This window comes from Sparus aurata, chromosome 2, assembly GCF_900880675.1.
Source record: "Sparus aurata chromosome 2, fSpaAur1.1, whole genome shotgun sequence".
NCBI lineage: Eukaryota > Metazoa > Chordata > Actinopteri > Spariformes > Sparidae > Sparus > Sparus aurata.
Genome location: NC_044188.1, coordinates 26,963,281 through 26,977,634, shown reverse-complemented (window position 1 = coordinate 26,977,634; position 14,354 = coordinate 26,963,281). Strand labels below are relative to the sequence as shown.

Below are 14,354 nucleotides of genomic sequence, written 5' to 3'. Positions count from 1 at the left end.
CCCGATCTCAGTGGCTAAACTCTCTATTAGATATTGTATACATGGAACTGTCAGTAGCAAGAATGCATAATGCTAAGCATGCCACTATCATCTCCTGGTCCTCTGCTGTAGATGAAATCAAGAACATTTTGTGCTCACAAACTGAACTCTAGAGGTTTCCTTTTTTTTTTCTCCTCTGTAAATAACCATTTATTTATTATTTATTATTTCTATTATTATTATTGTTTTAATTACTATCATGCTAGTAGATTTCAACCACAAAAAGGAAAAGAGGGGGGAAGAGGAAGAAATGGAGAAGAGGGAGGTGTGCGGTGCGTCGGTGGCAGGGCTGCCTTCGTATTTACGCTGGATAATATCAAGGCAGTGGTGATAAATGTTTGCTATGTGAAGAGTTTGCCAGCCCAGTGTTGTTGTGCCAGTGTGTTAATAAGCACCCGTGTTAGTTTATGTCTGCTGCTTTGATGTGGTTGTGATCGTGTGACACTGATCGTGTAACACTGTACTTAATGACAGAATTTACATTTTTAATTATACTTTCTGGGGTATTGACATTTTAGCAGGTATGCTTCTGTGGTTACTTTGTGTGTTCTGAGTTTGTATACAGGATGAGACAAGTTGCATTCTTTTACACATAATACAATAACTACTGTCATTTGTGTTTTGTTTTTAGACAGTTCCAGAGGCTCATGGCTATTCCTCTTGAGGAGAAATTCATGGCCTGTTAGACATGCACTCAACTGTGACTGAGTGACATCATGGACACTTTGGACCAGGTAAATCTGTACCTTAAAACGAGACCCTTCATAACTAAGAGGGCTGTCACAATATATATGTACCTCATAAATACATTAATATGGGCATGCCAGTGCTGATCATGGCTTTCATATGCATGAATGTTTTTAGCAACTCAAAAACTACACCACCGAGCTCATCCCTTTTTCTTTCTGAATCTCTGGGCTTGTAAATGACTATCTGTTTTTAAATAAAATAAGTGTAAGAATAAGGATGTCTGTCTCATGAGATTAAGAACAACAAAATTAATCAGCGGTTGTTGTTCTAGACCGTGGATATACATTTTCAGAGGACATGTGTGCTTAAAGCCCTCACCATCTTCCTTGGAGAAGATGCAGCTGACCTGATCAAGGCACATCTTTTGTATGTCAGCACATCTTGTCAAAGGGACACACAAAATATCCTAGATTTAGTGGACTATAAAAGAGAGATTTTCTCAACTGTTAGAACAACCATAACACCTGAACCATGGTTTGATTGCTGACATGTTATATTTAATATAATGGCCATATTGGGCATAATGTAATTCCCAGCAACTATACAGAACACATTGGCTTGAATATGTTTTTTTAAGTAAGAAGGATTTGCCTGGCTTAGTTGATTATACAAGTTCAAAGGAATAGTTTGACATTTTGGGAAATCTTATTTTTCTTGCTTACAGTTAGATGGTCAGATTGATATACCTCTCTCTGCTGGTTGTGGTGTGTGATGACACCCAGCCAAGAAATAGCCCAGCACATAACTCATATTGGTACATCCATGCTAAAAAAAGAAGTGAGGCCATTGACGAATTGTGTTTGTGTCCTGTACCCTTCTGTAGAACTCTGGAGCAAATGATGATGATGCTCAGAGGGACCTGGAGCAGCTCACCATGGCAGTGTTTGTCATTTGGAAGGAGGGGGGAGGACTGCAGGAGCCACCTGAAGACTTTGGCATCCTCATTGAGGGCGTGGAGGTGTTGTATGAACTGACTTTGGTTGCCTCAGCTTGTGCCCTGCTTCTAGGTTTGAAAAAATGTCCCCCAAAGTCCATAATCTGTATAGACATATTTCCTTCTGTTTGTAGGGAAAGGTTGCATTTAAGTTTTGTTGTGTTCAGTTACACAACAAACAGTTGTGACGGTGTGTAACAGTGCGATTTAAAACTCTAAAAGAAGTGTTTTTCATCCCCATTGTTCAGTTAAACTGTTCAGACACATAATAGTCATTGGCTATAACTGGTTAAAGAGGTTTCTGTATACTCTTGGCACTTTTTTATCATTGTGATAACACTATGTGTTGAGGTTGTTAGGCATATTTGTATTATATTTGGTTGCACTTTTTCGCACTTTGCTGACAAAATAACTCCGTGGTCCAACTAAGAGTTACTTATGCATTTTGTGCATATGTGTTTTAATAAGGAAAAATGTGTAATGTAATGGCCCAAAAGCTGTATTGGGGGCCATAAAATTAATGGTGCTTTACATTATACAATAAAGTATAACAAAAACCCAACAGATTTTGAGGTCTTTCATATTTTTAGCCAACTTAAAACTGTAATTTTACTTCTATTATTTTAAGGTTACTACAAAAACAAATTTTCATGAAACTATAGCCTAATATTAGTTTAGAAGGAGCAGTATTTTACTTTTGAGTTATGCAAATTGTTGAGTTGGAAAAAACGAAAAATTTTAAGTTGATTTGCCTTAATTTTAAGTTGGATTAATGCTTTGGCTTTAGTCACTAGTTTTTTTAGCCTGTACACCTCCAGTTTATCGAAAGCGTCTTGTCTTCTGAATTTAGCCATAGATCTAATAAAACCAGTGAGATCAGGGAAAAAATTTATAACAAAATGTTGTTAAGTATTCTACAGAGTAGGAAGCAATTTGCGCTGCCTGAGATGCTGTTCAGCTCCTCCTCCTCATCAGCAGAGATAGTTTCTAACATCCTCCTTGTTTTAGCCTCGCTCTGCGTGGCTAAAACTGTGAGCTTTAGCTGTGTCATCACAGATGTTCTCCATCAACACGTCATTTATAACACTGTCACCGTCACTGCACACTTTCTTCTTTTTCTTTTATTCCATTTGCTTCTTCATCACTGAATTATCACTCGTTCCTGTTTCAGTCTGACCCTCCTCTGTTTTGTCCTGCATGTTTAATCCATCTTGCCTTGTTTTCTCTGCATCCTGCGATGCAACAGGTGAGCATGACTCACCTGGATGCTTCCCCTCAGTTTGATCCCCCACCACCAGCCGATCTGAGCTCGAAATAGCAGCTTCTTTCACCGGCAGACTCAGTCCCGAGCCACCGGCCTCCTCCACCAGCCAATCCGAGCCCAAACCCCCCAGTCTGAATCAGGTGCTCCTCAGCCCCACACCCAAAACATTTCATGGTCTCTGAAGTTACAAAAACCACATAATTAAAACCTTCAACATTAAAGGTCAGAGTCAGATTCAGGTGAGAATTGGCGCCTTTTGGGAGCATATAAACGTACCTTCTGTGACAGGCAACATGTTTCAACTTCGGTGATTTACAGCCCAACAGAACTATTTTTATGGACAGAGCTTCATTTTTAATAAACGGTGAAGTGTTAGAGAACATTATTTTCTTTGCAGGACTCACCAGTGGAAACACCGGAGTAAAATTGTCCCTTACAAAAACTCCACACTCAACCACCTGCTTCACTTTCCTCACTACTTCCAAAAAAATCACCACAGCGCTGTTCATCTGAGAGGCCGATTTGTTGCTCTCAAATCTGACCACCTCTCCCACAGCTAAGGCAACCTCCTCCACGGTGTACGAAGACCCGGCACCCACCTTGATGCTGTGTCTCTGAAGTTGTGTGTGAGGCGCCAACTGACAAAGCCTGACCAGCAAACTCACAAAAAAACCCTAAAAAAAAAAAAAAAACCAAAGAAGAAAGGGAGAAAAAAGCTTAGATAAGACAGAAAAAAAATAATACAACTGTTCACGCACCACTCAGCACGCTCCACTTACTCCGACATTCACTCAGAGAGACAGAGAGAGACAGTAAGACAGAGTCTACCTTTGAGCATAATCACTTTAAAAGGAGTAACACATTTCAACAAGTTTCAACAGCCAACAATGGACACATAAACTGTCCAACACTGAGAGAACATCAGAGATGAATAGAGGTGTGTGTGTGTGTGTACCCTTGATATTTTTTTTTAATTTTCAAAACCTTTTTATTTGCCCAACACAATTTGTAAATAAAATAACATTGTATTTTCAAAACAGAAATAAAATGTTAATTAAATAAAAAATTATGAATAAATAAAAAAACAAAAAAACAAAACAAAGCATGATTGAACTCAAAACGAGTCCAAATATCAACTTATTCTCTACAACAGAACATAAAACATTGTTAAGGCTCCATATGTTTGAGAACTCTTCACCATTTTTTGTGGTTCTGTAAAAACTCAAATCAACATGTAATCTGGCCTTCACCATTCTAACAAACAAGGTAGGTGCATCAACATCCAGAGAGTTGTCTAACTTATTCTTTCGACTGAGGTAGATCGCCATTTTAGTTTGGCCCAAAATTAAATTCATCAACTGACATTTCAGTCTCCTTCTCTGTGAGTAAGTAGGAGCCTAAAATGAACATTTCCATAGAAAAAGTGTCTCCGAGCATCCTGAACATCTGCTGCAGCAGCTGAAACAAGGAGTCCAGTCTGCCACAGTCCATGAAGCAGTGAAACAAAGTTTCTCTCTGTGAGCAGAAAGGACAGTTCTCACTTACATTTGGGTTGATCACAGAAACAAAAGCATTCACAGCTACAATTTGAGAATGCCACCACAGCCACTGACCTCACCACAAATTAATCTCAGTGCTTCAAGAGATTCGTCTTGGAGTGCAGAAAGACATCCACACGCTGCTTCAAATTAATTAATCAAAATCTTTACAGTGATAATTACAATCAAGAGATCGGTCAAGTCTTTGGCCAAAAAGGACAACACTGGCTTGTCCATTTGGTATCTGGTTAAGAAAGGGTTAAAGCTTCTTGATATGGCAAGAAAGAACTCCAGTTTCGGCCAAGATGGTGTCCTTTGAGGTTGTGCTGGGTTTTTGAACCTTCCTCTTCTCTGTAGCATCAACGTATGTTTGAAGCATGGGCCAAACTGCTATTGCTCTCTCCGCCACTGGAAAATATTCGACCCACCTATGGCCGCAGAAAGAAAGGGGAAAACAAGAGGACCTGGTAAGGTTGGTGAAGTCCTCTCTCCAGGCAGGAACATTGTGGAATTGAAAATGCATCCCTCGCAGGAGTTTTTCAAGCTGCCATGCTGTGAAGCCTGCTTTCAATGCATTGTGGAGGGTATGCAGTCCACAGCTCCCAACACTGATCACTTGAGCACCTCCATGTAGCTCAGCATGCTCCTTTTGAAGGAGATCCATCAGCTTAAAATTAACATTTGGCCCATCAATTCCAACCGAAAGAAGCTGCCTCATTCAGTTGTCCGACACATTCCTGTGAATTGTCATACACGGAAAAAAAAGTTAAAATGACAATTTATTGTTGACATGCACTGCATTTAGTATCCAGACAATAATATAGGCTTCAACATTGAGCATTCAGACAACCTTAGCCTACAATTATGGCATTACATTATAATAATAATTCTAAGAAAATATACATACTTTGATGTGCTGCAACAGGTCAATTGCCCTCGCATGCCCCAGGAATTCGGAAACAAAATACCTTGATGTCACACAACCATCCTCCAAAAAACAAACGTGTATGTCCATCTGATTTTTGTATTAAGACTTTCGTCGAACATGAGGACAAACGGTCCAGCTTTGTTGAGACTTGCAACTAATTTCTTCTGAAAGGGTGGTGCTATATCAAATTTGATGATGTAGCTCGTCTTGTCCTTGTCACATGCAAAGGATTTTACCATCTCTGAATCCGTAACATGTACTGGAAGAGCTCTCATATCCCCTCACTGGAGTTGTATGAGTGGTGTTTCGTCGCTGTTTCAAGTTACCACAGAACATCAGCTCGTAACGTTGAAGTGGGGCATAGAGTTTGCTGTCTGATGTCTGTCGTAGGTCTACTTACGGAGCTGGTAGGCCTGCCACTGGCAGGGGCTTGCGGGAGAGCAATGGAGGTTTGCGGTGATGTGGCTGTCGCACTAGCGCAGAACGTCGAAATTGGCAGTTGGACACTACGTCTGCACATTCTTGTTATTCGACTCCATGTGAGACCTGACGGCATTCACGCCCATCCAGGTAATATTCATTGTCTTTTTACAGACATGGCAATAAGCCTCTCGGCTGTTACCAACTACTGGCCCTGTTGCTGTCCTTGGCAGAGTCTCGGCATTTATTTGGAACTGGCAGTTATTTATCAAAATATACACCTGCACCCGGCATTTAAAGGGACCCTGCGGTTAATTGAAACCCGGCTATTATTTGGTAATTTACGGTACTCAAAGAAATGCGTTACACCCGTCCTGCAACACCTTCACTGGCTCCCAACAAAGCAGCATATCCTCTTCAAGATCCTCCTCATCACTTACAAAGCTCTCAATAATCTTGTAAAGTGTCTTTGAGTTATATTGAAAGTGCTGATAAATAAAATGTAATATTATTATTATTATTACTATTATTATTATAACTGTAGAGTCTCAACAATGCAAGATTTTTAAAAAAAACCTTATATTTAATGCCAAAGAGATACACTTATTTTCATGTATTATTTTTATGTTGAAAGGCTGCAACTGTTTTTTTAAAACGAAAAAAAAAAAAGAAAGATTTAGGGAAAAATACAGTTAAACCTCGGATTACACATGTGATTTTATACATCCAAACTGAGAATTGTGTTTTTTCCTGTATAAAGTGAGGTCTGTTTACCATATATTCCAAAAATAAGTGTAAAATTGGTGGCACTTAGTTGGAGACGACTAGAGAGATGACTAACAAGTGAAACACAGAATTGGGTGATAATGTTTTGCTACATGCTTCACAACCAGTCAAACCAAAAAAGGGAACAGTAAACTTTAAAGGTAGCAATATAAAACTCGAAGAACTACTAGAAAACAAAGTGAACTGAAAGAGTTGGAGTTTTATTAAAAATACGTGTGTCCCCCCCAACTCTGAAATCCAGCCACCCACAACATGGAGACTCCAGGCCCGAGTGACATAAGCCCCTCTGCCAAGAGGAGGAGGTGCGTGTGGCCTGCAGTGGAGGTGCTTAAAGAGGAGAAGGATGAGGAACAGCCAGCACCACAAGCTAACAGCAAAGGCCAACAACAAACAGAAAGCCAGCAGCGAGGAAAACCACCTGGAAAAAGGTTGACTTGAATGAGCCAGCCCTGCCTGAGTACCAGCACTCACCCCCTGACTTCATGGAGAGCCCGCTGCAGTACTTAAGCAGGTACTTCAGCCCCCATATGATGGAACATATAACGTACTGGACCAATCTTTACGCAAAAAAATCACAGTAAGCTCAATATCTGGAAGAAGTTTAATATTTGTGGCAAGATAAACAGCCAACACAGACAGCTGTTACATTATTCTTGACTCTCATTAACAAGCAGTTAGCTTAACCATCACAAATGGGCGCTTTTCTGAAATATGACTCATATTTAAGCATGTTGAATAAGTGGAAGGTGAATTGTTAGCCCCCACAAGGAAGTTACTGTGCGTTCAGACTGAAAGCACACAAAGAGGGAAATACGCCTTGTCCACCCTGTCCACTCCACCTAAGTCGCTTATGTCACCCTTGTTCGTTCTTGCTTCTAAATTTAAAGGGCCTGCACACCACTCGCGTTAAACACCACCATGCAACTACTGCTGTAGCACAGCCCATCCATTTACCGACATCATTGATCACGGAAAGTTACTTGATGGAAAAGTAATTAAAAACAGAATTACTCCACAATCATATTTACGGAATGATCATCCCAAATAAACACTGATTTTGCCGAATGTATGACGAATTGGACAGGGTAGCTAAATAAAAACACAACCAGCTTAGCAAAAGTTTTAAGAACAGCATTTTTGTTTGATGGGAAGTAGCCCTAGTCCTAGTAATTTATTCTAGCCTACTGTCAATGTTGTGTAACTTACATTTCATTCTAGTTGTGAAGTGTAGTGCAGTTGGTTATGTGAGCAAATCGCATGGCTTTTCCACCTTTTCTACTAGGGCTGTATGATATATCGTTTGAGCATCTCCATCGCGATGTACGTGTGTGCAATAGTCACATTGCAGAGCCTGTGATGTAGGACGCAAATGAACGTATCTAATTTCAAGGGTACCTGACACACACTGTGCATGCAGACTGTGCATGCAGACTCTGCAGAGTCTGCATGCACAGCATCCACCAATCACATTAGTTCTTAATCAGTGTGCCGAAGCAGACCAGCCCCTGCACATGGAGTGAGTCGCTGGTAACAACATTGAAAGACGAACAAGAGAAAATTGCGAGAACGAAGACTTGGTGCCAAAAAGAAAAGCAACGTCAGTTACCTGGAATTATTTCGGCTACAAGAAGGGTGATATTGCCCAAACACATGTTCTGTGTCGACAGTGCGTTGCATCTGTTGCCACAACGAGGTAACACCATTAATTGTTTGACTATTTACATCCGTACCAGTACCTCCTAATCAGCCTATTCCACCCCCCTTCGCCTTTTCCACTTTTCCCTCCTCCTCCGCCTGGCTCCCAGTAGAAAGTGAATGACTGCCGGGAACATTTTCTCTTTATGCGCTTTTGGTCTGAACGCACAGTTATGGATTTATAACTTACAAAGGTTCAAGTCACTCCACTGTCACGTCTCATATACGTACGTGGAGGAGTTCTCGATGAGGCAGCGGCTTCTCACTCTCTCTCTTCTCTCTCTTCTCTGTGAGAGACAGAGCGGAGCCGCAGTGGACAGAGAAGCGGCTTTATAGGCTCAACACACACACAACACCCTTATTACTAGGAAATGCGTACGTTAGATAACCGTGACGTTTTCATATCAACGTTGTTTTTTTTACATCTGTATGCACAACAGGAATTTATTTATTCATTAAAAAAAACACACAAAAAGGGTACTTTTTAATACGAGGCAAAAAGGGCAGGGGCTTAAGCACCCCTTGGGCCCTATGTGTGCACGTGCCTGACCCCACCCATGTTTTTATTGTAGGCAATGATGGGGGTGGGGCAGGGAATGTCTTTCACTGCCCAGTGTCCATCTCCACCCTTAACTCTCCTCTGGACCAGCTCACCAGAAAACGCTGGATGGATTGTGGAGCACAGTAATAACGTACACTCACGGTGTTCCGGATACTTGGCACAGTAAAGGTCCCATAAAATATCAATGTACGGAAAGATAAGCCTGATTGGCTCTGGGGGTAGGTCTTACATGCATACCAAAGTTTAACTGACACATTTTGAGCCAATCGTTTGGGAGAAATTTTGAAAAAACACTCTGTAGTCACGGTGTTCCGGATGGGTAAGAAGGAGTCATTTCTAACGTTATAAAAACACACATTTTCGATGAATAAAAATCAGATATTGTATGTTTCTTATTTCTAAGCATTTCTACATTACTTTTTTGTTGTTAAATGCTTATATGAAGTGGTGTGGCGTCGTAGTCATGGCAATGTGTTCAAACTGGCGGTGCACCACTCCAAAAAGCTGCTAATTAACTGTATTAACGTCGATAAATTACTTTATGTCAGAATTAAAATTCAAACACAACAGTTACATTCACACTACATTCACCCTACATTCACACTACATTTGTGAAATAGCCACTCTCCATCCGGGACATCATCCATATCCAGACAAGCTACATGAAACCACAGTTGACAGAGCTCACATTGAACCCACTCGTCAATGTCTGCATCTAACCCTGGTGGTGCAGTGTTGCGGCAGATTGCACAGTGGCCGGCACTGTCCAGTGAAGGGTTGCATTTTCTTTTGCAACTTTCTTGCCTGGCCTTCTTTTCTCCTCTCTTTCCAATTCTGCCTTCCCTTTCTTCCTTTTCTTCCTCCTTTTCCTTCTCCTCCTCCTCCAGCCTGTTGAGATGAGCAACATACTCATCACTGGTGATTACCCTGGCCTGTAGGGGCAACCGACGCCGTACAATTTCAATGGATTTTTCTCGGCACATGTCTATAACATGGCGGCCACAGTTGGTTTCGTGCTGGTCCATAACTAGGACTAAGGGGCGCTCTTGGGGGGGCGTGTTTAATAAAATGATCTAGCCACTTCCTGAAGAGCTCATTGGTCATATAGCCCTTGTCACTATAACCATATAAGCTATGTTTGGTCCATCCGGGGCATAGGAGACGCTTGGAAGGCAAAGTGGATAAATGATGAAGGGAGGGACATGTGTACCAGCTGCACTCACTGCCATGTGCATCGTGATGTGCTCCCTGGTGGTGGTCTGCTGGCGGTAGACGTGCCTTTTCCCCTTTAGGCACATCACCTTCTCCCTGGACTTCGGCATATCCCCAAAGCCAGTCTTATCGCAGTTGAGGTGAGGTTTATCATGGAGACTGTACTTGTCCAGGATATTCTTGAAAAGGCAAAAAATCCTCTCTATTGCCTCAGGTGTGGCAGCAAGGACCCTGGCCTGATCAAGGGAGTCCGATGTCCGGGTGGTCAGCTCTGGGTGGCGGGCTTTAATGCGGGACCACCAGTTGTCACTGAGGCCCCTCTCCATGTTGATGAGAGTCTTCCGGCTGCTGTCTGTAATCATCTCGAGGGCGAGGCTCTTGATAATGGCCCTCGTCAGGGGAAACCCATGATCCACCATCCAAATAATATATTGAACCAGGGCTTCTTCCCTCCTCCAGATTAACAGCCCTGTTGGGATGGGGACCACACTCAAACCTCTCCAGCTTGTGGTCAGCAAAGGTTGAGCGAGGTATATTATATTTTGTTGACACTTTCCTTACACTTGAACCTTGCTTTACTTCTGCCACTGCTGCCTGAAGTGTCTCCCTGGTCCAATGTCTTTTTCCCTGACATTCTTGCCTAACAGTTGAGGTAAGAATATATATATTTAGAATTTGTAAGCATTTCTGTAACTTAAGTTGTTAAATCTGATATTTATGGATTTTGCCTTTTGACAGCAGGGGAAAGAGAGGCCAGGACGCACCAGAGTGGAGAGGGGGGACCAGAGAGCAACATGTTTATTATGTTCTTCTTATTATTTTATTGTTATTGTGCTGTTCATTTTAATTTAACATGTTCATGAATATATTAATGTTAATTTTAATTTGTTAACAAAATTATTTTCTTTAACTTTAGACTCCCTTTATTTATATTAAAGCTAGGGTCTACAATCCTGGAGAGCTAGCAAGAGAGCTAGCAAGATTTGAAAGTGGCACCTCCTCTAAGTTCCACCCCCCCTCCCCACCCCATCAGTGCTCCGTCCAAAGCCACTCCCCCACAAACTTGAACGCGCATCTGGCAGTGGGAGTCAGCAGAGAGGAGATGCCGGAGCACGACGCAGCAATTCAGCGGAATTTAGCATGGAGCAGACAGGAAGTCAAACGTCGAAATAACAAACTACATCCGGTTACTTTTCAAAATAAAAAACTCAGTGTTGACACCTGCACACATAGTGAGGCCAACAACACACAAAGAAGCTAACGTTAGCATTGGGCTAATACGAGCTACAAACGTAGCCAAGTTGGCGAACATCACATATTTCATGAAAATAGCAAATCCCCCTGAAACAAAACAAATAATTACCTGTCCAACAGAAAGAGAGCAACCTCTGCATCACTTTTCAAGCCCTTCACATGCCCCAGTTGTCTCCACCGCTCAAACGCCGCACCGATGTTGACTCGGTCCTTCTTTCTTTATCCAGAGCCTTTTTCGTGGCAGCCTTCTCTGCCTCAGGCTTTCTTTTCCTTGCCTTTTTAGCGGGGTGAGCTTTTACAAGTAACGCTGGCTGCATTTTCTCTTCCATTGTAACCAAATGAACGTCTTCTCCTGCAACTCCGTATTTCTGCAGAGGAGTGTGCTGAATATTTCCGGCATCAGTGAAACGTAACGTGTGCACGCGCGGAGGAGGGAGGGACAGATGAGACATGAAGGCATCTGACCAATCCATGGATTTCTCAGAAATGACTGGCTCTTGAAGGAAGGGAGTGGTCGAAGTCGAAAGAGGAAGGGTCAAAGATGACCCAGATATATATAGTGCCCATGACCTGGAAGTATTTATTTTATAGAATTTGCAGCAAAAGGGTTAAATGTGCGGATTACCATGATGTCCTGAATACTGTGAGTGTATGTTACCTCTTGTGTGTCCATCTACTTCACATAGACCAGGGGTTCCTCTCTGATCCATCTCACGATGCCTCTTTCTGACTTCCTGGTGAGGGCATTTGCTCTCCCACTGGGACACCGTTCCTGTTGTCCCTGCAGGTACCACCGGCTCCAAACTTCATGCTGGCCAACTCACGGAACAGCTGGGGACTGGTATAGAAATTGTCCATATAAATATGGTATCCAGTCCCGAGATATGACGGCTGAATGAGGTCCATGACAGCATCATAAGACAGTCCATGCACAGTGTGTGTGTGAAACTTGCCAATGTACATGTTGAAATTGATGGTGTAGCCATTGCTTGAATCAGCCAACCAAAAAGCTTGATCCCCCATGTCGTTGGTTTGCCCCTCATTCACTGGGTCATGCCAGTGTTTGCCTTCATTGCCACCATTCTGTCATCGACTGCCAATTCCTTCCTTGGGTGGTAATGAGCCTGGCAGGCATTGCTAATGTCATCAGTGAGAGGCTTGATTCTGAACAGCTTATCATGGTGTGGTGTTCCCTTCTTCATGTCATTTCTGACATCCTCCTCTGGATCACTGAGGTGGACGTTCCACAGCAGTGCCCTGAATCTGTCTCTTGTCATGACAGTGGCAGGAAACAGTACAGACAAGATGTGGTTCAGAAGTCCAGAAGACATGGCAGCGACACCAATACTGTATATGAGGAGACCAAAGAATGTATAGAATTCCTCAACTTCCACGTCAGCCCATTTGGATTTCTTGCCCATTTTTTTATTTTTTCGGGGCTTCCTTGTTGGTGTTTTTGTACAGTGTCTTCATTGTGTTGGTGGAGAAATACAGCTGGAAAAGCTCCATTGGTGAATGTGTTAGGCATGTGTTCACCTGGACTCCTGGTGTTCTGCGGGGCATGAATCTACTGATTTGTGGGGCAGTATCTGGATCATCCTCTGATCTGAGTTTGCAAAGAGTAATATGTAAAACATAAGCAATACATTTTCATAAGAAGTTTGTCTCACCTCTCCTGATTCCGACGCCCTCTCCGTGTGCTTGCTGCTGGGGGTGAAATATGAGATGTTCCAGGCTGCTCATCTCCTCTGTAAATGTGCATGAAAATAAGTCAGTTCAATTTGATTTATATAGTGCTAATTCACAACAGAAGTTATCTCAAGATATTTTTCATATAGAGAAGGTCTAGACCGTACTCTTTATGATGTTTTTTAGACCCATTTATTGAGACCCAACAATTCCCATATTGAGCATGCACATAAAACCCATGTAAAAAGATAGTTCACAAAGAGAGTAATAAGTACAACAAAAGCAAGGCTGCTCATCATCTCTGTACATGTACACAGCAATAACCCATGTAAAAAGAGAGTTAAAAAAGTTTACAAAGCGAGTAATAAGCAAAGCAAAAGCAATAAAGGTTCATAAGAAGTTGTTCTTACCTCCTGTTGTCAATAGTAAAAGACAGGTCATCCATGTCATCACTGGCATAACCCTCCAACTCCGACTCCGACCCCGACGATGAAATGCTCCTACCGTCTTCCAGTTGATAAAACAACGTCATGGCTTGTTGCACGTCCAGTGTTCACTTCATTCTTCGACCTCAAAAACTCAAAATCTTCCCAAAACTAACTAAAAATCTCTCTCATATCTATTGCTGTCAATCTCCGTCACTCTCCCGCCTCTCTACCGTTTCCCTTCCACTTCTCTGCCCAGTTGGCGCCTCCCCCACCTCCCTGGTATGTTCAACCCGTAGAGCAGAGTCAGAGATGCCAATATTTTTGTCCGTTTGGTCATATGACAAAAAACAACGAAGATATGAAAATAAATTCAACGCCAGCCACATCCCATCTAGCGCATTTTTGCGCACGCGTAAATATGATATTAATATCAAATGTATATTATCATATCTCCATTTTTACCTAGTCTATTGACATCAAACAAAAATTAGCATGTACTTTCAAGCCAGCTTTTTCGACGGAAGGTGACGGCAATGCTCAACATGACTTTGCTTTTATGCTGCGTCGCCTTTAAGCAGTCAAGTGATTTGATCACGCCGGCGTGATTGTCGACTCCTGAGGGTTAATATAGGCCCGAAATGGAATGTTGCCGTTGAGGTTCTATTTGGCTTTGATTTTTTGCTTTGATTACACACTCCAGAGCTGCTGCATTTCCTTGACGAGATCATGCTAAAGGAAGTCAACCTGCTGTCAGTTTTATACCCAAGATAAGAATAGATAAGATAAGATAAGAATAAGGATAAACATACTACACAGTAACTGTTCTTGTATGTACATAAAATGTTCAATATAAAT

At 42.0% G+C, this 14,354-nt stretch overlaps 1 long non-coding RNA gene across 2 annotated transcripts; it reads right to left on the bottom strand.

Annotated features, from left to right (window-relative positions):
• Positions 1-8,421: 8,421 nt before the first annotated feature.
• Positions 8,422-13,508, bottom strand: LOC115597033 (uncharacterized). 2 transcript variants are annotated; one of them, XR_003987002.1, is made up of 3 exons: positions 13,053-13,508; positions 12,041-12,934; positions 11,752-11,952 (listed from the first exon to the last, which is right to left on the bottom strand). It is a non-coding gene; the product is annotated as an uncharacterized LOC115597033 (long non-coding RNA). The 2 variants fall into 2 exon arrangements; XR_003987004.1 differs by lacking the exons at positions 11,752-11,952; positions 13,053-13,508 and adding an exon at positions 8,422-10,768 and having other exon boundaries at positions 12,041-13,042.
• Positions 13,509-14,354: the final 846 nt, after the last annotated feature.